At 49.5% G+C, this 22,371-nt stretch overlaps 1 long non-coding RNA gene across 1 annotated transcript in view; it reads left to right on the top strand.

The window, feature by feature from the left end:
• Nucleotides 1–8,683: 8,683 nt before the first annotated feature.
• Nucleotides 8,684–22,371, top strand: part of LOC117068339 — a 48,806-nt gene continuing 35,118 nt past the window's right edge. Inside the window, exons 1-5 of the long non-coding RNA XR_004431072.1 lie at nt 8,684–9,418; nt 10,134–10,352; nt 13,520–13,725; nt 16,271–16,414; nt 17,376–17,591. This is a non-coding gene — a long non-coding RNA (uncharacterized LOC117068339). The remainder of the gene's footprint in view (nt 9,419–10,133; nt 10,353–13,519; nt 13,726–16,270; nt 16,415–17,375; nt 17,592–22,371) is intronic.

Below are 22,371 nucleotides of genomic sequence, written 5' to 3'. Positions count from 1 at the left end.
TCCCAGTACTTTGGGAGGCTGAGTTGGGAGGATCACTTGAGGCCAGGATTTCAAGAGCAGCCTGGGCAACAAAGTGAGATTCAGTCTCTATACAAAATAGAAAAAACAAATTAGCCAGGGATAGTGGCATGCACCTGTAGTCCCAGCTCCTCAGGAGGCTGAGGTAGGAGGATCATTGAGCCTGGGAGGTTGAGGCTGCAGTGAGTCAAGATCACACCACTGCACTCTAGCCTGGGTAACAGAGCAAGACCCTATCTCAAAAAACAAACAACAAAACAACCAAACAAATGTGTTGTTGATATTTGGACACAGAACAGAACAGCAGCAGCCAGGGACTGGGATGGGAGTGAGGCTGACCACAGAGCGACGGCATGAGGGATTGTTTTGGGGTGATGAGACCGTTATGAATCTTGATTGTGGTGGTGGTTGTGTGACTGCATACAGTCCTCAAAACCCTTAGAAGTGTAACCCCAAACAACGACTTTTACTGTCTATACATTTAGGAAATAACTAAAGCATGAACAGTGTGCTGTTTCCAGGCAGTACTGAGCAGGGTGAGTGCTCCCTCTCAGGGAAGACCCCTGGGTTCGAGTCCTGGCCGCTTCACTTCTTAGCCGTGTGCCTTGGTTCCCATTTCTGTAAAAGGAGGGTGATGATCCCTACTGCATAGAGTTGGAATGAGGATTAAATGGATTCAGCTCTGAATCAGGCTGGGGTGTAGAAATTGCCACCTAAGAGATTTCTCCTCACAGGATTTCCAGGCCCCAGGTGTGTGTGTCTTGGGGATGGAGGAGGAGGAGCTGAGGATGCGGGAAGCTCATGTTCCTGCAGGGTCCTCTGTCATCCATTGACTGTATTTGCTTGCGTCATACCGTCAGTGCTGGGACCCCTTACCCGTGGGGTGCTCTTTGTTCCCCATGATATCAATTGTGTTCTGGTCACATCCCAGGCACACCCTGGACATGGGGCAGCTGAAGGTTGCGCCAGGCTGGCTGGTCCCTCCTGGGTAGGTGAAGCAGGAGGCCTGAGCTCTGAGCCCTGGCTGGATGGGGCTCTTTCCAGCATAACCCGTTTTGCTAGTCAGCAGTCACAGCGAGGGAGAGCCAGGTGAGGGACACAGAGTCCTCACCTGGACTTGGGAAGGTCTCACTTTGCTTTTGGTTGCCCCAGGTCCAGGAGCTGCTCTGAGTAGGAAGGAACATGCTGTCTGTTGGGGCCTGATGGGACAGGCCGCTCTCCTTGACTTTCCTGCTTAAGGGGCAGGAGGTGGGTCCACCTTCCTTGGTGTGTCCTGCTGCTCTTTCCCAATGATGCTTCCCAAATGTCCTCTCCCTGTGGTTGAACCCAGGCCTCTCTGGGTCCTTCCAGGCAGACTTGCCCACCAGCCTGTATTTTGGGATGCAGCTGCTGCCCTGTTTCATTACTAATACGTTTCCATCTGATTCTGCCTTCCAGAAATTGATTGTAATCTCGTGCTGGCTTGCTGACCACCTGCTTCCAGTCCTTTTTGTGGCAAGAGGTTCATTTCCTTTAGAATTCATTTGCTGGCCTGAGAGGGAAGAGAGACAAGTATATGCTGAGCCACAGACTGGAGTGCCCTTTTCTTAGAAAGCAGCCACGCGTCAGGGAGCGAGTCAGTCATTTACATTCCAGCACAAATGATGCCAGTGGCCTTTCTCTGAAATAGGCGTCTGAAGCACAGGTTGCTGGAGAAGGCCTGCCACGTTTGAATGGGAGGCCTCCACCTGTGTCCAGGGGGCTTCTAGGAGGTTGAGGGTATTGAGGCCCAGGGTGAGCAGGAAGAAGGAAGAGCAGGGGGTACAAGGGTGGCACCAGATGCAAGAGCAGTAGACGAGACCCCACACTGACCTTGAATTGGAGACCTACGCTTGCTTTGTTCTCTGTGAGGCCTTTGGGGTAGGCTGCAGCGGGGAGTCTAGAGGGTGCTCTGGGGTCCTTGTGCCCAGATAGCAGGACATTCTCCTTTCTCGTTGCCAGGCCCCAAACGTATGCATACACCGATTTTATCAGGTAGAAACCAAGAGGTTTAGAACACTAACAGGTGGATATCAGACAGAAAGCTTTCACCCGAGCCATTTATTTGAGAACACAAAAGGAAACCGTTCTCATGCCGCATTCTCACAGTCAGGCTTAGGATCCTTCTCAAAGGCCTGGGCAAACTTTCGGCAACCCCCACTTGTGAAGGCTTCGATGCTGCCTTGCTCTTCCCCGTGGCATGCTAGGCAGGAGTGAGGACAGTGTCTCTGAGCGGCCATGTGAACCCCTGTCTGGGCAGTCCCTGGCTCAGGAATTGGGGGTGTGTAACTGTTCTCCACCCTCTGCTCTCCCTTGCGTAATCCCTCCTGGGGTGCGGGCACATGGTGTAGGGTGAAGGTTTGAGTGGTGGTAGGTGACCCAGGGTGAGGCATGAGACAGGGCCCTGGAGAGAGGGCAGGGTCCGGGGTGGTGCCAGACACAGTGGGCATGAGGAGGACGTGGCTTTGTGTGTGTTTTTGGCTTCCTTTGGAAAGGAAATGATTGGCTGTGGTGGCCTCCTACAGCAATGTTTTCTTTCTCATTTGGAGCCTTGAACAGTCAGGCGTCCTCTCCTCCAACAGAGACCTTCCGATGGAGCTGGTGCACTAAAGTCATTGAGCAGAGGGCGAGGCGGCCTCAGTACCCCTGGGGTCGGGGATGTGCTCCCTTGGACCAGGCCTTCTTGCCATGACCAGACAGGGCCAGGGGTGTCAGGAGGAAGTAGGATCAGGACACCCAGCGATGGCGGTGGCCCCAGCAGTCCCTGTCTCCCTGCACTCTTCCTTCCTGCTCAGCTGTTCCGTCCTGTGCTGCCTTCCTCCAGAGGACAGCAGAGAAGACGCGGCAGCCTGACCCCAGGAGGAGCACCTCCACGGAGGCTGGCCTCCTTCCCCGCAGCCTATGGGGTTCACGTGCCCCGCCGGTGGAGCTGTCTGGTCCCTGAGTCTGGGGGCCAAGGCTCTCCCTGCAACCCCAGTGATCAGGTCACCATCTCTGTGTGTCTGCTTTGCCTCGCTCAGGGGTGACTCGCCCAGCACGCTCCAGTGAGCACTGTTTTTGTTTCATCTGTTGTGTGTCAGTCAGTGGGGGCAGCGAGGACAGCGGTTCCACGCTCTGGGCACAGCCCTCGCCCACAAGCACTGTCCTGGTGTTGCACAGGCGTTGCACAGATGCAGCAGCGCCTCCACCCTGGATGGCTTTACACACAGTCCCCAGCACGGGAACCAGGGTGCTTGGCCTCCCTCAAAAGCTGCTGTCTTACCCCACTTTGAGGGAGGAAGCCTGTGTGTGCTGAACACCGGCTCTGCTGAGCCTTGTCCCCATACACCACCCCCCTGCCACCTCCCAGCAGTCTCAGGCCCTGGGCACCCGCACTGCCTGGGCAGCCTGACCTCGGAGCCTGAGTGCCCTGGCCCCCAACCAGTTGCTCCCTAGCTCTAAAGAGTGAGAATTAGGACCCCCCCCATCACAGGGTGCACAGGCCAAGCTGGAGGGCAGCCAGGCGGCAGCAGAAGCCCCTGCTCTTCCAGGTCCCCATGGTGGGAGCTGATTGCCACCCTCCCCCTTCCCTTGGGGATGCTGCTGGTAGTCACTATGGGGAAAAAGCGATTATGTTTCCAGACCATAGGGAGCAGGCCCTGGGCCCTGCAGGCCCAAGGGCCCTAGCCCCACTGCCGCCTGGGCACGTCAGGGAGAGATATCCCAGCTCTGCTTCCCACCAAGTGTCCTGGCCCCAGACTGCCCGTGCCTAATGAGGGGCCACCTCCCTTTCCTTGCATCACGAGCTGCCTCTCCTGACCTCAGATGGCCTTAATGCCCGACTGCTGTGTCCTGCTGGAGGAACGAGGGCTGCAGGTGAGTGACTGGGTGACGAATGTGTCGGTGATTTCCAGGGCCACTGTGGGAGTGTGTGTGTGTTTCAGGGTGGGGTGGACTTACGTGGGACTCGGCTTGGTTCTGCTCTCTCTTCTCTAAGTATTCAAGAGAGCCCTAAGTTGCAGGGGCTGATGGAGAGCCCCACTCTGCTCCCCTGCTGCATCATGAGAGGAACCCTGTAGCTGCTATGTGCCAAGGGCTCGTGGTGAAAGGCCTCCCATTTATCTCATTGATTCCAGTGCAGCAGATAAAACCCCAGCCCAGAATGACCTGCCTTGCTTAGGGCTGCACTTGCTCCCCTGAGAAATATCTCAGAGCCTCGCTGTGCCTCCCCCATCCCACCTCCCGGCTCCTCTCCTGTACCCCGCTTCTTCTCCTTCTGTTCACAGCAGGAGCCTCTGGAAGGAGGGCTTGGCAAGGAAAGGCAATGAATGGGCGTTAGGAGCCACTGACACCCTCTGGTCTTCCCACCCTTGCTGCACATCCGGCCACGCTCCCTTCCTTCTGGCATCTCCTCATGGACACTTGGGTTATGAGGGGCAGCTGGGGAGCCCGGACTTCAGGAGGGGTAGGGAGGAGGGTGGGAGCAGGAGGAACTGGCCTGGGGCATGCCCATGGCTGTGGAATGTTCAGGCTTAGCAGGCAGATTCTTCAAGCACGCTGTGCCTGGGGCAGGAGCGGGGGCTCCCTCCAGCAGAAGGGTGGTGCCTCGAGGGGATTTTTGATGTTGTCTGATGGGGTCAGAGGGCATAAGATCCTGGGCTGAGGACAGCTCGATGCCGACAGTGCGCCTCCATATGGGGTCCTGAGGGTGTCACCCACACAGGTTGGGCAGAGGCCAGTCCAGGCATGACTTGCTTGATGCTGACAATTTGCTGCTAAAATGAGACTTCCCGTCTGACAGCACAAACTGGGAGCCTGCTCCCATTACTTTAAATGGGAAACATGATAAAGCATTGCTTGTTGCCCCAAACCCTCCATGCAAGTCCCCAAAATGTAACGAAAACACGATAAAGTGTTTATTTGTAATTAAGATCCCTGAACAAGTCCCCCAAACGTAACTGAAATGTGAGATTGTGCCTCCCGGTGAGGGAGAATCTGTGGGGCTGTGATGTCCCATGTTTGGCACGTCCTGCATGGTCACCAGCACATGACTTCAGCACAGCTGTGCAAGGGCCACAAGGGGTGACTGCTCTGCCCTTGGAGCAGCCCGGTGCAGGGCAGTCACCACTGCGGCTGCAGTAGTGTTACTGTGTGAAGGCTGACTCCACACCGAGGGGCCCAGGATGGCCATTTTGTTGTGCTCACAGCTTCTGTGAGTCTGGGCTGGGGAGGGCACACGGCTGGCTGGACTTTGCTCCACAGTGTTGGGGCCTCAGCTGGGAGAGCCCAAGTCTGGTAGCAGGGGGCCACATCACCCCCCAGCACCCTCTCGGAAGCTCTGTGTGTGGCAGCTCATCACAGCGGGACTTCCGACATGGCCAGGGCTCCAGGAGTGAGGGCTGCAGAGAACAGGTGGAGCTGCCTCGCCTTAGGATGTGTCTCAAAGTCACATCATGTCACCTCTGTCCACTGGTCGGTAGGTCCAGGGAGGAAGGCCCTCTCAGTGGAGCAGTGGCAGGGCCGCGTTGGAGAACAGCTTGCGGGGTAGAGAAGTCATGTCGTTGTAAACATCACATGTGATTCACATATTCTACTAATTGTACTTGGAAAGTGGCTTGAGACTTTTTTTGCCCATAATTTTGTTAAAACGTGTGTACTGAATTTTTGGGATGTAAAAATAAAATGTTCCCTGTAATTCCGTGAGGCCTGCTAGGAGAGCTATGATATGAAAGATGGACGGTAACAAGCGTTGCTGAGGATGTAGGACAATCAGGGCCCTTGGACACTGCTGCTGGGAATGAGAGTGGTGCAGCCACTTTGGAAAAGAGTTTGGCGGTTCCCCAAGAAGTTAAGCCCATCTAGCAAGTCCACTCCTACGTATACATCTGAGAGAATGGAAAATGTGCATTCACACAAAACCTTGTACATGAACGTTCATAGCAGCGTTGTTCATAGTAACCAAGAGGTGGGGACAGCTCCGACTCAGGTGTTCATCTGGTGAATGGATCAACAGCATGTGGAATAGCCATAGGAGGAAATACGCAGCCATAAAATGGAACAAAGTACTGACTTATGCACCAGCATGAATAATTCTTGATGCTAAGATAAGTAAGCCTGATGCAAAAGGTTTACTTATTGTGGAATTCCTCTGATATGCAAATCCATAGATACAGACAGTGGATTGCTGGTCACCAGGGCTGGAGACGGAGGAGTGACTGCTAATGAGGATGGGATTTCTTTGATGAAAATGTTCTAGAATTAGATGGTTGTACAACCTTGTAAATATACTAAGACCCACTGAATTTTATACTTTGAAAGGGTGAATTCCACAGTATGTGAATTATGTCTTAATAAAAATTGTTTCAGAAAAAAAGTACAGACATAAATCACTCAATGACAGATATGTTCTGAGAAATGTGTCCTTAGGTGATTTTGTTATTGTATGAACATTGAAGTGTACTTACACAAACCTGGATGGCAGAGCCTACCTCACACCTAGGCTGTATGGTATGACCTATTGCTCCCACGCTGCAAATCTGTACAGCATGTCCCTGTACTGACTCTTGTGGGTAACTGTAACATAATGGTCAGTATTTGTGTATCTAGACATATCTGAACATAGAAAAGGTACAGTAGAAATACCATATTATAATCTATGGGACCACCATCCTATATGTGGTCTGTTGTTGACCAAAAGGTCGTCATGCAGTGCATAATTGCATTTAAAAAATCAGCTGAGAGATATGTCCTTTCTGTGAACTCTGAGTATTCAATGTCAAGCGCCTTTCTTCGGGAGAGGTTCTTCAGGGTACGGTGGTAACAAAGGGTTGCAGACACCCCCGCTGTTTTGTCACGCAGGGCCACTGGAGGAGGATGAGTTGGAAACGTAGCTGACACTGGAGGCCCAAGCAGGCATCTACCTCAAACCCAATGTGAATCTCAGGACAGGTTTGCTCAGCTTGGTGGGTGGGCGGGAAGAAGACGCGATGACCGAGAAGCAAAAGTGGAACCTTAGAGTCATGAGAGGATGGTGAGTTTGAAGGCATGGGAGCCCTGTCCACTAGTAACATGGACCTCCTGAATGCCTGACCCTGGCCAACCCCATCAGCACTTCCTCCTCTGTGTGTGGGGGGCAGGGTGTGTGGGCACGGCGGGGAACAGGGCTTTAGCAGCAGTGAGACTCAGGCATTTTCAGGCCGGTAGGAACCAAGCCGCTCTGAGACTGTCTGGCCACAGCCACCATCCCCTGGGAGGAGAGGGTTGGCAAGACCTGGTGGACCATTAGGGAGTGGCCTGAAGTTTAGGGCAGAGGTTCTGCCCAAAGGGGAGTGGGATTCTGCTGGGGGACCAGGATGCAGCCACAGTGGGGGAGCAGGGGCAGGTAGGAGGGAGCAGGGATGCTCCAAGTTTAGGGGCATGTTCTGCTGGAGTCGGTCACTTTGGGGTCACTAGCAAGCAAGCCTCCTGGTATCTCTGCTTCGGGGTGCCCTGTCCTGTGACTCACTGTAACCAACGAAGCAGGAGGGAGTGACAGGGAAGTGTGCCAGTTCCAGGCCTAAGCTCGAGGAGGCCTAAGCTTCTGCTTTTGCACTGGGGGAGCCTGAGCTGCCACATAGTGCACTGAACCCCGAGACTTGTGGAGAGAGTGAGGTGCAGCTGCCCCAGCCTCCCAGCTGAGCCTGGCCCCACTGACCCTTCAGCTCCATGTAGCATGTGCCTGACTGCTGGCCAGGCCAGCAGGAGATGTCCCCAGCAGAGCCCAGCCCTGCTTGCAGAATCCTGGCAAGTAAAGTGACCGTTAATTTAAGTGGCTGAGTTTTGGGGTAGCTGAAACTCCCACTCCAAGTCTATCCTCTGGCTCCTGCCTGGTGAGCAGAGGTAGCTGATCCACCTCCTGCTCTGGACAGACCTGGCTCCGGCACTGGGAGGACTTGATGCCACAGGGAGAGACTCCATGAGTGACACTGGCATGGGCAGGTTGGCAAATAGGGTATCAGCAGAAATGGCCTGAGTTGGGTGGTATCTCTGTGCCCAAGGGGTCTGGGGCAGGTACTCCCAGGCAGTGCTAATCTGCCCATGGCCCAAGGGACATCTTGGAGCTCAGCTGACTGGTTTTTGCAGACTGTGGCCCAATCTACAGCGTTGTCCAAAGTATCCTTCACAGGCTGCCAGACATAAAGCATGTCTGGGTTATCTTGTTCCTCACTGAGTGGGCGTCAAGCTCAGCGTCTGACACAAGTGGACTCAAACTAGCTACATGGAGGAGTGTGTGAGAGGGGAGCCTTCCCCTGGGGTTTCCATGGTGGATCCCTTATAGCCCTCACCAGACCCTGAGCCATTCTCTATAGTCAGACCAAAGGCATTGGGAGGCCAGGGATGGATCTGGAAGGGGTGCCGTGCACACAGGAAGTGCCCGGCAATGCTTGTGGCATGAAGAAGTGTGGGAGATGGAGAGCCTCAACCTCTTCTAGATGCTTTTGTTGCAGGCAGGTGTGGTGTGCGCATGCACAGGACAGAGCTGATAAAGACTGACCTTCGTCTCCTCCTGGGAGGCACAGAGAGTCCGATGTCCGTTATGTGTCAATAATTCTGCGTTATTTAAAATTTAGGTATTGTGACCAAAACACATGTATTTGTTTATTTATTTATTTATTTATTTTATTATACTTTAAGTTCTAGGGTAGATGTGCACAACATGCCGGTTTGTTACATATGTATACATGTGCCATGTTGGTGTGCAGCACCCATTAACTCGTCATTTACATTAGGTATATCTCCTAATGCTATCCCTCTCCACTTCCCTCACCCCACACCAGGCCCTTCCTGTGATGTTCCCCTTCCTGTGTCCTAGTGTTCTCATTGTTCAGACCAAGACACATTTATAAACTCACCTGTCAGTATCTCTTGCCATCTTCTCATCCCTTGAGGGTCAGAGGACCCTCAAGATGGATCAGCAGTGACCTTGTGCATGTGGAGAGGGGCCCCGGGGGTGTGGAGCCTGCTGGGCATTGCAGAGCTGACAGTGCCTCTGTGTTGTTGCTCCATGGAGTCTGTCTGCCCCCAGCTCCACTCCTCCCATGTCACCATCCCCAGCCCACCCCACACATTTCCACTCTGAAACTCTGTGAGATGTGAGGATCTGTCTGTGCGTTTTCAATGAATGCAAGTGTACTAACCATCTCCTATTTCTTACCTCTGCTCTGAGCCTGATGCTCTTCAGATTAACCATGGTCCTTCCTGGGCCTCTGGCATTGCTTTGTGTAGCTGTTAGTCTTTTTTTTTTTTTTTTTCTCCTGTAGCCCACTGCACTGGAGTGCAGTGGCACATTCTTGGCTCACTGCAACCTTTACCTCCGGGGCTCAAGTGATCTCGTGCCTCAGCCTCCCAAGTAGCTGGACTACAGGTGTGCGCCACCACATCTGGTTAATCTTTTTGTAGTTTTAGTAGAGATGGGGTTTCACCATGTTGCCCTGGGTGGTCTCAAACTCCTGAGCACAGGCGATCCACCTGCCTCAGCCTCCCAAAGTGCTGGGATTACAGGCATGAGCCACTATTCCCAGTCGGCTGTTAGTCTTTTTATGTGCCTTTGACATTCAGTTACTCGCTCCTTCAGATGGTGGCATGCGGGTTGTCTTGAATGCTATCACAACACCTGAAGAACATCCCTGTGTGTTTCCTCAGGACACCTGGGAGGAGAATCAATGGGTCATCGCCAACTTTTTTCCCCCAGATTTATCACTAAGTATTTTGTAGTTTTTGATTTTTGTTATAGGTCATATTTTCCTGTTTCTTTATGTGCTTGGTAATTTTTGATTGGCAGTCATAGATTGTGAATTTTACCTTGTTGGGTGCTGGGCACTTACGTATTTCTAAAATATTTTTTAGCTTTGTTCTGGGATGCAATGAAGTTATTTGGAAATGGTTGGATCCATTTGGGTCTGGCTTTTAAGCATTGTTAGTGGAACAAGTAAGAGAGGCCTTTAGTTGAGGGCTGACGTTTCCACAAATGGGGCCAGATTCTTCAAGGACTCTCCCCAGTGCCCGGTGTGGCTGGTGGGAGCTGACATCACTTCTGGCCCGGAGTGGGAATGACAACAACTCCCTGTCGCCCTTTCCAGCCGTTCCTTCCCATGTCAGGAGGCTTCCTTGCAGCATGTGCTGATCAATTCCCATCTGATCCACCACTGTACAGAGAGGTCCAGGAGGCAAGGCGCTGAGATTATCTGTCTACAGCTCTGTGAGTGAGTCGCCATGGATGTGGGTTCTCCTACTCAGTCAAGCCTTCCATGACCACAGTCCCAGCTGCACCTTGACCACCAACCTGTGAGAGACCCCAAGTCAGAAACTCAACACCCAACTAAGCCACACCCTCAGATGCTGTGTGAGATAGTACATGCTTGAAGTGCTAAGCCAATAGGCTTGGGGTAATCTATTTTGTAGCAGGAGATAACCAGCACATATGCTAATGTGTGCCCACCTGTACATCTATGCACACATGCTCCCTCCATCCATGCCTTCTGCTCCCTTCTATCCCCATGTTCCCGACCAATGCCTTTTGAGGCTCAGCTTCCCTACCAGATGTCCTTGATTCTTTCAGAGGGAGGAACTCTCCTGTGGATGACCCTAGACCCTTCTCTGGGCCTACACTTTAAGGACACCTGTCTTCTACCTTGTTATCACCTTTCCTGTGTGATTTCTGCCTCCCTTCCCACTCTGTGTTTCCTGAGGGCAGGAGCTGGGCCAGGGACATGAACATCTGTGGACTATATCTGGTTGTCCCACTGTGGAGATGTCACACGCCCTCACACACCACAGCAAAACCCTCTCCTACATCTGACCCTGTAGAGCTCACCTGACACCACACATGCATCCGTGCCTGGGTTTCCCATATTATGACACCTGCAGGGCTGGCTCTGCTCACACACCTGAGACTTGGGCCAGAAGGAGCCTTTCAGGATATGGGACTGCTATGGTTTGAATATGTTCCCCAAACTTCGGGTGTTGGAAACTTAGTCCCCAAATCCATATGTTTATTGGAGGTAGGGTGTTTGGGAGGTGATTGTGGTTATAAAAGGTCATTTGGGTGGGGCCCCCATGATGGGACCAGTGGCTTTGTAAGAAGAGGAAGAAAGACCTGATCTGGCACAATCTTGTACTATCTCCACACAATGCCCTCTGCTATGTGAAACTGTAGCAGGGAGATCCCCACAAGATGCCAGTGCCATGACTTCCCAGTCTCCAGAACTGTGTACTTAAGACTAGATCATTTATAAAGAAAAGAGGTTTAATTGACTCACAGTTCCAAATGGCTGGGGAGGCCTCAGGAAACTTACAATCATGGCAGAAGTTGAAGGAGAAACAAAGGCACATCTTACATGGTGGCAGCCAAGAGTGAGTGAACAAAGGAGAGATCCCCTTATAAAACCATCAGATCTCTTCTCACAGCTCCACTAGGCAGTGCTCCAGTGGGGACTTCTTGTGGGGGCTCCAACCCCACATTTCCCTTCCATACTGCCCTAGCAGAGGTTCTCCATGTGGGCTCCACCCCTGTAGCAGACTTCTGTCTGGACATCTAGGCATTTCCGTACACCGTCTGAAACATAGGCGGAGGCTCCAAATCTGAATTCTTGTCTTCTGTGCACCTGCAGGTCCAACACCATGTGGAAGTTTCCAAGGCTTGGGGCTTGCACCCTTTGAAACCATGGTCCCATGTGTACCTTGGCCCCTTTTAGCCATAGCTAGAGCTGGAGCAGCTGGGACTTGGGTTGCCATGTCCCAAGGCTGCACAGATTAGCAGGGCCTGGGGCCTGTCCACAAACCATTCTTTCCTTCTAGGCCTCCAGGCCTGTGATGGGAGCAGCTGCTATGAAGAACTTTGAAATGCCCTGGAGACATTTTCCCCATTGTCTTGGCTATTAACATTCAGGTCCTTGTTACTTATGCAAATTTCTGCAGCCAACTTGAATTTCTTCCCAAAAAATGTTTTGTTTTTTTTTCCTACCACATGGTCAGGCTGCAAATTTTCTAAACTTTTATACTCTGCTTCCCTTTTAAGCATAAGTTCCAATTTCAAACCATCTTTGTGTGAATGTGTATGACTAAACGCTTTCAGAATCAGCCAGTCCCTTATTGAATGCTTTGCTGCTTAGAAATGTTTTCTGCCGTATACCCTAAATCTTCTCTCTCAAGTTCAAAGTTCCACAGATCTCTAGGGCAGGGGCAAAATGCTGTCAGTCTCTTTACTAAAGCATAGAAAGAGTGACCTTTGCTCCAGTTTCCAATAAGTTTCTCATCTCCACCTGCGACCACCTCAGCCTGTACCTCATTGTCCCTGTCACTATCAACAGTTTGGTCCAAAGAAGTCTCTAGAAAGTTCCAAATGTTCCCACATCATTCTGTCTTCTTCTGAGCCCTCCAAACTATTCCAACCTCTGCCCATTACCCAGTTCTATAGTTGCTTCCACATTTTCAGGTTATCTTTATAGTAGTGCCCCACTTTTGGTACCAATTTCCTGTATTAGACCATTTTCACACTGCTATAAGGAATACCTGAGACTGGGTAATTCATAAAGAAAAGAGGTTTAATTGACTCAAAGTTCTGCATGGCTGGGGAAGCCTCAGAAAACTTACAGTCATGGTGGAAGGCAAAGGGGAAGCAGGCACTTTCTTCACAAGGTGGCGAGAGAGAGAGAGAAAATCCCACACTTTTAAACCATCAGATCTTGTGAGAACTTACTCACTATCACCAGAACAGCAGGTCCCTCCCTCAACAAGCAGGGATTACGATTTGAGATGACATTTTGGTGGGGCCACTGAGCCAAACCATATCAAGCAGTGACAGGGATGTGGGGAAATGGAATTTCTTAAACATGAGAGTTGAGGTTAGTACAAATGCTCACAAGAGAAATTTGGCTGAAAAGATGTATTGACTCATGTTATTTAGAAGTGTATTGCATAATATCCAAACATATGGGGATTTTCTAGTTATTTTTAAATGATTTCTAGCTTAGTTCCATGGTGTATGTCCTCTGTATGACTTTGGTCCTTTGAACTTTGTTGAGTGTTGGGAATGCTCCAAGTGCTCTTGGAAGCAATGCATATTCTGCAGTTGTTGGGATTCAGGTCAAGTTGGGTCATTGTGTTGTTTCTCCTAGATATCTGCTGATTTTTTCCCTTCTTGTTCTGTCAGTTATATATAGAGAGAGGTTTGAATCTACCACTATGGTCGTGGACTTGTCTACTGCTCCTTTTGGTTCTGCCAGGTTTTGCTTAGGATGCATGTTATTTCATGCCACAAGTTTAGAACATTGCATTTCTGTTTGGTTGTCACCTTCTGTCATTCTAGAATGTCCCTTATCTGTATTACTGCTTCTTGTCTGATGTTAGCATTGCCACAATAGGTTTTTCTTATCATTTTAGTTTCAAGTCTCTGTAGCCTTAGGTTACATATGTGTCTGTTATATGTTATTCTTGCATTAATTATTTGGCTAATTTCATTCCCTAGACATTTGCTGATGACCTTCATGCCAGATGCCCACTTGAGAGCCTAGAGAGAGTGGCGTGTAGCACTCTCTGCCTGCTGAGTGGCCTGTACCCGCCCCTGGGGTCTCTGGCTCCAGGGCCTGTGTTTGTCCTGCTATGGCAAACCACACTGCCTTCTCTAAGGCAGCATCTCCTGGTGGGAAGAGTATCATCTGCTTTGAAGTTCTGGTAAGGACTCAGCTAAGTGAACGCCCACTTGTTAATTAATCCACATGATGTATGGCACACAGCAGGCTCTCGGAGGTGACGTCAGCTGTGCCTGTTGGTGTGGTCTTTGACCAGCAGTGCCAGCATCACCTGGGATGCCAGTGTTTCAAGTTTATCTGTGGGGATTATTTGTGGTTTGTGTTGAAAATACTTCCAGGCAGGATGTAAGTTTGTGTCTGTCAGGTGCCTGGAGACTGCGGATCTAGGCCTACCTTAACCTGGATTTTCAGTTTGTACTTTTCCACCACAGAGGCAATGGGACTTCCGGCCCCAGACCACAGAGGTGTTGTCTTCTTGGCAGGGAGGCCTTTCTCTTTCAGAGCTCCAAGATCTCCTTTCAGTGTCAGAGCTGTGTCAGTTTTCCCTGCTGTACGGCAGAGCTTCTGGCCTTGTTCTCTGGAAGGTTGTAGTTTTAGACAAGCTTCTTGCCCCCACAACCCCTTCTGCCTCAGCCAGACCCCAGGGCCCATGCTACCCTGTGGGGGCTTTGCAATTGCTTTGTCCCTGCAAATCCTCCTCCTCACCCACTTCGGAGATACGATAAATCCAGGCTTGCATTCTGGCCTTACAACTCAATAGCTGTGTGACCTTGGGCTACCCTTTAAAAATGTCTCCGAATCTTGGTTTCTATGTCTGTAAAATGGCCACATGTTAGTACCCTAATGGCAGCTATTTCTTTCTTCTCTCTTTGTCTGTTCTTTCTATCCATTTTCCTTCACTTTGAGTGACTATTAACAAGGCCAATAGAAACCAGAACCATGTATTAAATTAGATGGAACTTGACTTACAATATCATAATGGTTCCTTAGAAAATATTTCACCTTTAGATCTATTCTGCTGGCATCTTATTGCCTCTCTGATTTGCCAAGGTAACAGACAACAAAACGAAGGACCTTAGCACAAAAATGTCTCTTGATAGCCGATGTAATAAAGCTTCAACCAGAATTCAAGTAACTCTTGCTTTTAAGTCATGAGAGATAAGTAAATAGTACTGCACAAAATGACAACCTACCAAAGTGCAGACTTTTGAAGGCGTTCTGGATGTTGGCATTTAAACACCACTAGAATGTCTTCCAATCACTAGAAGCTTCCCAAGACCTGGGTGTTATGTCCTTTGAGTATTTCTCAAAGGATAAAAATACACTGATTGTCCATATATTTTGAGTCCTGTACATGTAATGAGTGCTTATGCTGTATTGCCAGATGCTCTGAAAGGGGATAAAATTTTAATTAGTAGTCAATAAAATTCCCTTCCATTTTTCAATATAATAGATCTGCATGTAGTCACTGCTTCCTGCTCATTATTCAGCATGGCTTCCAGTGTCACTGGTTGCTTGGCAGTTGCAGGCTATGAAAAGTTCAGGGAAGTTGCTTTGCCTCTCCTCTTCTGGGTGTCATTCCCTCTATCCCATTTCCCCCAAGGGATAATTTCCAACTGGAGACAGTGACACGATGACTTTCCTCTGGTCCTGAGGACTTCCTTTAGGGACTCATCTGCGGCTCACATACCCATCTGGAAAGGCCCCCTTCTTCTTCCAGCAGCTGGGGTCACAGCTCCCATAAGCAGCTCAAGAGGCGGCACTCTTCTGTGCCCCAAAGCTCCCTCTGCCTTTGGGGTCTTATTAGAGATGCCTGCCATATGCATGTTTGCACTCTGGTGATCCCTGGGCTGGCTTTGGAAGGACAGCACCTGCTGCTATAAAAGCCACCAGGAGAAGATGCCTGATGGAGACATAGCTAGTGCAGCAGGAGGGGGCAATGTAGTATACAAAGGAATGGAGGGTAGACCCCACTCACTCGTCCGTCCATCCATCCATCCACCCACCCATCCATCCATCCACCTATCCATCCATCCATCCATCCACCCACCCATCCAGTTTCCCCCCTGCAAACCTGCTTCCACCCAAAACTCCTTCCCCTAGCTCCCTCCACTGAAACCTCCATCTACCCAAACTTCCCTCCATCCATCCAGCCATTTATTTAGGCATTAGCTAACTAACTACTAGCTAACTAACTTTTCTTTAGTAAGCATTTTAAGATTCTGAGCCTGTTGCTGGGGTTACAGAAACAAGACATGGTCTTGCCCTCAAGTTGCTCAATCTTGTGTCTGAGACTGACATGTAAGCAGAAATTCATATATAGTGTGATGAGTGCCATCACTGTGGAACATTCAAGCGGAGGGGAGAAGATTGCTTTTGGAGTGGGGAGCTCTTCACATAATTGACATTTGCTAGGAGGGGTGGAGACTTACCAAGGGGCTGGGGTGGGCTGAAATGGTAGTGCCTATTGACAGTGCCTACTGACCGTGTGGTAGGGACGAATGTACAGCATTCATGGACTGGGAGTGGCAGGCAGGTTGGGAGAGAGTGCAGGCGCTGGGTCGTGAGGGCCTGCAGAAGCCTTGCTGCAGGATTTGGGTTGACTCTGCAGGAGATGAGGAATGTGGAGAAGGGGTGTGATAACAATTGGAATTGCATTTTGAAAAATAATTCTGCTTGCTCTTCAGTGAATGGACCAGAGGAAGTGAAATGAAGAAAAGAAACCAAATGGGAGGCTGTTGCTATGGTCCAGGCAGGGGGTGCTGATGACAGGAGATGCTGGAGGCCAGAGCCAGGGCGGGCAGTCACTGGTCAGCAGAGGATGCCATATGGTAAGTGGAGTTGGCAGAGAGTGAGGAAGAGGAACGGGGACAGATTTGAGACAACGCTCAGGCATCTAGGCCGGGAGCTGTGCTGGTGCTGGGGCCATCTGGAGCCATGGGAATTGGGCTGCTAGCTTGACAGGAACGGTCATGGCGTGATTGTGGCAGGTGGACAGTGGGTGCCATGTTCACTTTTAGGTGTCTATGAGATGCTCAGGCAGAAAGGCCTTGCAGGTAGTTGAAACATGTTTGAAGCTCAGGTATGCACTGCAAGATGAAGACAGAGTGGATACTAGTGATGTGAGGGTGATGGAGGCGGAGGCAGGGAGGTGACTGGCGGGAGCCACAGAATTCCTTGGAGCCTCTGCAGATACCCCAGTTCATGCACTAACAGTTCTAATAGCCAAGTTAGTGCTGGTTCATGTGGAAGCTTCTGAGGAGTTAGAAGTGTTCTGCATTTCCACAGGAGCTGCTGACAATTTGAATCTCTTGCATATCATTTCTGGATAATTGATGTTTGAGGTCAAATGCAGGACCTCACATCAGATGATTTTTGGCCCAATGCTAGCCTACCAGGGCCTCTCTGATTTGCTGTCAATAGATGCGCCTTGCCTCCCAGCCCTGTGCCCCTCCCACGTGGTGGGTCCCGCGAGGTGGGTCCTGCGAGGGTCAGCCTATAGGCTGCCGATCAACTTTGACTAGAACAGGGCCTGGGGGCGGTTTCCCTCAGGGGTGCAGGGACTAGGCGTTGGGGGTTTCCTTTGGAGGTGGTCTATACCCCTGTGAACCCGCCTTTCGGTATCTCGGGACCTCCTAGCGCTCCCCCTTGGGCACCAGGATGCTGGTAGCAGGGGCTTCCTTTTGTCCTAACAGCCCCTAGTACGTGCGCAGGCGGAGGTCCTGCGGTTGGTGCACTGCCAGCTAGCCTCCATGCACCCGATCTAACTCGTGATTTTGGTCCCTCTTCCAGTCATTTGACAGATTTGAAAGTTGGAAGAACGTGCATCGCCCATTTCCTTCAGGACAAGAGCGTGGAGGGGCGGGAAAGCCCCCTCTCTATGTGGGGCGCTGTGGAAACCCAAATCGCAAAGTCATCTCTTCGTTATTTGTGAAAGAATGGACAATTGTGTACCTGGTTAGAAATCTTTAATTTCACATTTCTTAAACATCAGATTTTCAAGAACGGGTAGGTCAATCTTTAGAGGAACTGCATGTGGGGCGCGGGGCTGGGTTGGAGGGTGGCGCCGCCTGGTGCGAAGAGCAGGCATCGCGCGTGCGCCTAGCTGACTGAGGGCTCCGGAGGAGAGCAGTGCAGGGACCTGCAGTGGCATGATGGTGCCAGAGCTGACGTGGCTTGTCTTTCACATTCGCGAGAGGCAAGGCAACTTTTTGTGGACAAGTGATATTTCCCGATGAAGGATTAGCAGGCTGAAAAGCTGTAAATGGGCACAAACCATGTATCCTCTGCTCCGAGTCGCTGGGCAGGTGAGATGTGGAGTTCAGGCCACACCCAGACAGAAGGAAGTGCCAGAGGCGCCCCCGTCTGCTCCTCCGCCTTCTTCCCTGGGACCTCCGCACCTCTGCAGCATCCTTCATCTCATCCTGCTCTGTACCCGGAATATGGAGAAGGATTCAGCGCCCAGGGCTGCAGGGCCTCCCTCGCCCCTTGTGTTGGGGGCGCGTCCTTTATCTTCCGTCTGAAGGTGACGGTGTGATAATGGCAGCCCCCTATCCGCAACAAGCCTGAAGATGACACCCACTCACTCCCACTCCTCAGGGTGGGACGGCCCCTCCTCGGTCACCATCTTCACAGCCCTGAGCGCTGGGCAGTGGGCTCTTTAGGGACGTCTGGCCCCGGGGTAGCAGGCAAGGACGGACTCTGGAGAGGTCTTCACAGAACTCAGGAGGCCACAGAGGGTGGCACTTGCCCTGCAGGTGTTTAAAGACCAGGTGTGGGAAGGGAGCGGATATAGATTAGGTGGCTCAGAGAGCCCAGGGATGGTGCTTCAGGGCTGTTCTGGAGCTCATTCTCCTTAATTTTTGATCCATTAGCATAACAATCTCAAGCATCTCCTCCTTCAGAGGCTGGACTCTCCTCTTTAATATATTACTGTAATCACCCGACGGGTGATCTCTCCCAGAGATGGGATGTGATTTGTCCAAAGGATCCGTGTCTTATTCAAGGGGCACAGTGCCCAGGCCAGCTTTCTGACTCCCTGTCTTGGGCCTTCCTAGCTAATAAGTGAAAGCTGCCACATCAGTTTTACAGAGTGGATGCACATATGGGTGCTTGTGGCACTGAAAAACTGTGAGGCAGACCACCCACTGGAGCTCTGTTGGCTTCTAAAATCCTTTCATCAGAGAGATCTGTTACTGGAGTAACCAACAGACATGTCTGTGTTGTACCTGTCATTGACAGGTTACCACAGAAGGATGTTGAGGGCTCTGTGACTTGGTCTTGCTACATTCACCCAACAAGTGGTGCAAAGAGAGATGGGGGCATCAGTGCTAGGAAGAGGGGAGGGTTCTTGGCAGAAGCAGGGAGCATCTAACTCCCTAAGCTGGGGGCTGAGGTTTTGGCAGGGGGAAAGTCAGTGCCCATGCTGTAGGTCACAGTGAAACTGACACAGGTGCCCCAAGGAGGGATCTCCAGTGCAGGCAGTGAAGGTCTTGCCTATAGAGAATTTTACAACAATAATAAAACTGTCTGACATCTCTCTGCTTGTAATTATGACTATGCACTGGCAATACTAAACAGTGTCAGTAATAAAATATTGCTTCCTGAAAAAATTCCTTTATTGTATTGAGCAATAAAGAAAGTCCAAGCTCCCTCAACTGACTGAATGGATCCCCTCTTGGCCAGTGGAACCCCAGGGGAACCTTGGAAGCTGAATTCATGGCCATGATGAGACGGGAGATCAGATATGACCTCACTGACCCCTCCGTTGTGAACAGCCATTAGATTTTCTTCCCTAAGAGTTAAACAGAAACTCGGCCTTTCAAAAGACTGCTAGCTGACCGTCCTAGGTGCAGAGCAAAGACAAAGCATGAGATTAAGCTCATCATTCCTTCACCCCTCCCCAAGACCTCTGCTTCCTCCATTCCCTTTTTCTTCAAATGTTCACCTTATCTTATGTAAAATGTAGATTTACTTGGCGTTAACTCAAATCTCACAAATATGTAATCATTTCTCTCAGGCTGTTCCCTTCCTTTTTAAGGAAAATGTATATATAAGAACCCCCCTAAAAACTTATTTGGATAAAAGAGCCACAGATGCCTCTGTGACTTGACTTTCTCCTGGGCACATTCTCTAGCTGGCTCAAAAGCCTTGATGATTTGAGACTTATGCCATAATCACTCATTTTGGTTGTCAGTTTGTATATTATATATAAGCTTCAAATTAGCAGACATTTATTATTTATCCTTTAAAAAAGTATTTTCTACAGAACAATTAATTAGAGAACTCTCACCTACAGAGGCAGCCCGTGACACACCTAGATTTAGCCATCTGATTTTGTTTTGAGGGTCCACTCACAGCAATGCAGGATTATCTGAGCTTGACTCTGGTGTGTCTTTGCAGTTGATGGCTTCAAACCCCATGGTCCTCCACATTCCTGTGTTTACACTGTTGGTTCTGTAATCACTCAATGGGTTCTTCCTGGCCACTGCACAGACAAAACCAATTCACTGAGGCCATGGTATTGCAGTAGAGAAAGAGTTTAATTGATGCAAGGCCTCTGAGAGGGAGGACTGGAGTTATCACTCCGATCAGACTCCCTGAGAACTCAGAGGCTAGGGTTTTTATGGATAACTTGGTAGGTAGGGGACTAGGGAATGAGTACTGCTGACTAGCTGGGGATTAATTAATAGGGATGTGGAAAATGGTCCTCATGCACTGAGTCTGCCTCTGGGTGGGGCCACAGGACAAGTCGAGTCATGGGTTCAGATGGGATCAGTCAGTGACCAGAATGAAAATATCTGAAAAACATCTCAAAAGGCCAACCTTAGGCTTTACAATAGTAATGTTACCTATAGGAGCAATTGGGGAAATCACAAATCTTGTGACCTCTGGCCACATGACTCCTGAGCAGTAAGGGATTATAGGAACTATGCTGACATCTCAGCAGAATTCAAGCCTCTCCTGTAATGCTCATCTCACTGCCTTTTATTAGTTTCAGTCCCTGAGCCAGGATGGAGTTAGTTTTGGGGAGGGACTTTTATCCTTGCCTCCAAGTTAAACCATAAACCAAATTCCTCTCATGGTTATCTTGGCCCATACCCAGGAATGAGTGAAGACAGCCAGCCTGTGAGGCTAGAAGCAAGATGGAGTTGGCCATGCTAGATTTCTGTCACTGTCATGGTCTTTGCAGAGGTGGTTTCAATTCTATTAAATAAAACATGATTGCAATGTGTCTGTAAAGGCAATGAAGAGAACTTGAGTTATTAATTCTGTCATTCTATGTGACCATTCAGTTTTAATTTCTGATTAAAATTTAAAACAGTGAAATACAGAATGACTTTTGAGGTTTCTTTTCCTTTTCCTTTTTTTTTTTTTTTTTTGGTAAGAGCAAATTTTGGTTCTTATGTCAAGCTAAAAGGAGGAGACTGAAACACAAAATATAATTTAAAGAATTTACTTGAGTCAAGGTGAGGAGAGCTGCCTGAAAGACTCAGACTCAAGTAACCATGGCTCTGAGCTCCATTTGTTACAAGCAGGTTTTTAAAGGCAAAAAAAAAAGTAGCAGGGGACAGGGAAGGGGCTGATACAAAGTTGTTTGTCAGGGATTCCGGGGCTGATACAAAGTTGTTTGTCAGGGATTCTCACTGGTTTACAGAAATAACATTGAATAGTAATGGGCCGTACATTGTTAGGGTGTGGGTAATGGTGTCTGGTGTGGCATTATTCAGTTAATTTACAGCTACTTGTGTCATTAGGAAGCAGTTTCAGGAGATGTTCACATAGCTCAAAGTGGGGTAGGATGCGATTGCTGTCTCATTTAATCTCTCTCTGGATCTGACAATTTAAAAGGACTTGCATTCCTCAGACAAAAGTTCTTTTGTTTTCTCGCAGGAAATACTTTGCTGAATTTGATTAATAACATGAGCAGAAATTTCTGCTTCCATTAAAATTGTTAACCATTTTAAATCTAAAGAACAAACCAAGAAAATAATGATTATTAGTGATTATCACTTGACTGTTTACTTTTAAAGTTTATTGAAGTGTAATTTGCACAGATTAAAACTCACCCTTTTTAGGTGCACAATTTGATGATTTCTCTTGGGTTACAACCTATGAGTCTGACTATGGGGTTGTATGGTAAATACGTGTGAAACTGCCTTTGCAAAAGTATGACAATGAGAGAAATCTGACAGAGTCGACTCCATCTTGCTTCTAACTCCAAGCTCTCTTTGGTCATTCCTTGGCATAGGCCAAGGTAACTTTGGGAGAGATTTAGTTTACAGTTTAACCTTAAAGCAAAGATAATAGTTCTTCCCCAAAACTTAAGACACCTTGGTAAAACTAATGAAAGGCCATAAACTTAGGATTTTGAGAGGGACTGAATTCTGCTAAGATGCAGGTCTAGTTAATCAATACTAGCCATTTTTCCAGAAATTACAAGATGGCAACTTCTCCAGTTTCTCCTGTAGATGGCATTCTTTTTGTAGAACCCAAGATTGGCCTTTTGAGACTTTCCCCCCCCCAAACTTCTGCATTTCTGATGACTAGGTGATGCTACCTAGACTTGAGGCTTGTGACTCAATTGGTCCCAGGCCCCCAACTCCAAAGAGTTGGACTCAGCGCACAATAACTGTTTTCCACACCCGTATGATTATATCCCCAGCCAGGCAGCAGCACCCATTCCCTAGACCCTGGCCCACCAAACAGTGCTTAAAAAACCATAACTTCTGACCCTTCTAGGAGATTGATTGAGTGATAACTTGAGTTATCCTGCATGGCTGGCCTT

The sequence above is a fragment of the Trachypithecus francoisi genome, unplaced genomic scaffold (genome assembly GCF_009764315.1).
Source record: "Trachypithecus francoisi isolate TF-2019V2 unplaced genomic scaffold, Tfra_2.0 Lachesis_group21, whole genome shotgun sequence".
In the NCBI taxonomy this organism is placed as follows: domain Eukaryota; kingdom Metazoa; phylum Chordata; class Mammalia; order Primates; family Cercopithecidae; genus Trachypithecus; species Trachypithecus francoisi.
This window is presented reverse-complemented; position numbering and strand designations above follow the sequence as displayed.